We start from the raw sequence: 1,559 nt of genomic DNA on the forward strand, positions 1-1,559 counted from the left end.
TTTACCTCTGTTTTCCTCTTATTTTTTTCTTCCCTTTTCCTATGTTCATCAGTTTTATTTCTTAAATTCCACATATGAGGGAAATCATGTGATATTTATCTTTCTCTGACTGACTTATTTTGCTTAGCATAATATCCTCTAGTTCCATCCACATCATTGCAAATGGCAAGATTTAATTCTTTTTGATGGCTGAAATACCAAGTAGTGCAATTGCCTGGTCATAAGATAGTTCTATTTTTAACTTTTGGAGGACCCTTCATACTGTTTTCCAGAGTGGCTATAACCAGTTTGCATTCACACCCACAGTGTAGGAGTGTTCCCCTTTCTCTGCATCCTCACCAACATCTGTTGTTAACTGAGTTGTTAATTTTAGCCATTCTGACTGATGTGAGATGGTATCTCATTGTAGTTTTGATTTGTATTTCCCTAATGCCCAGTGATGTTGAGCATTTCTTCATGCATAGTTGGTCATTTGTATGTCTTTGGAGAAATGTATCTTCATGTCTTTTGCCCATGTTTTGACTGGATTTTTTATTCTTTGGGTGTTGAGTTTCTTAAGTTCTCTCTAATAAGACAGTTACAAATATCTTCTCTTATCCCATAAATTGCCTTTTAGTTTTGTTGGCTGTTTCCTTTGTTGTGCAAAAGCTTTTCATTTTATTTTTTTGTATATTTTTATTGGAGTTCTATTTGCCAACATATAGCATAACATCCAGTGCTCATCCCATCAAGTGCCCCCCCTCAGTACCCGTCACCCAGTCACCCCATCCCCCCACCCACTCCCTTTCCACTACCCCTTGTTCGTTTTCCAGAGTGAGGAGTCTCTCATGTTCTGTCACCCTCACTGATATTTCTCACTCATTTTCTCTCTTTTCCCCTTTATTTCCTTTCACTATTTTTTATTCCTCAAATGAATGAGACCATATAATGTTTGTCCTTCTCCAATGTGCAAAAGCTTTTTATCTTGATAAAGTCCCAATAATTCATTTTTGCTTTTGTTTATCTTGGCTTTGGAGATGTGTCTAGCAAGAAGTTGCTGTGGCTGAGGTCAAAGAGGTTGCTGCCTGTGTTTTCTAGGATTTTGATGGATTCCTCTATACTGTTTTCCACAGTGGTTGTACCAATTTGCATTCCCACCAATAGTGTACAAGGATTCCATTTTCTCCACATCCTCTCCACACTTGTTATTTCTTGTCTTTTTTAAAATGATTTTATTTATTTATTCATGAGAGACACAGAGAGGGAGGCAGAGACATAGGCAGAGGGAGAGGCAGGCTCTCTGAGGAGAGCCCAATGTGGGACTCGATCCCTGGACTCCGGGATCACACCCTGAGCTGAATGAAGATGCTCAGCCACTGAGCCACCCAGGCATCCCTATTTCTTGTCTTTTTGATAATAACCATTCTGACAGGTGTGAGGTGATATCTGATTGTGGTTTTGATTTGCTATTCCTCTGATAATCAGTGATGTTGAGCATCTTTCCATAGGTTTGGTGTAAGTTCTTTATATACTTGGATATTAACCCCTCATCAGATATATCATTGGTAAATATCTTCTCC

This window comes from Canis lupus, chromosome X (assembly GCF_011100685.1).
Source record: "Canis lupus familiaris isolate Mischka breed German Shepherd chromosome X, alternate assembly UU_Cfam_GSD_1.0, whole genome shotgun sequence".
NCBI lineage: Eukaryota > Metazoa > Chordata > Mammalia > Carnivora > Canidae > Canis > Canis lupus.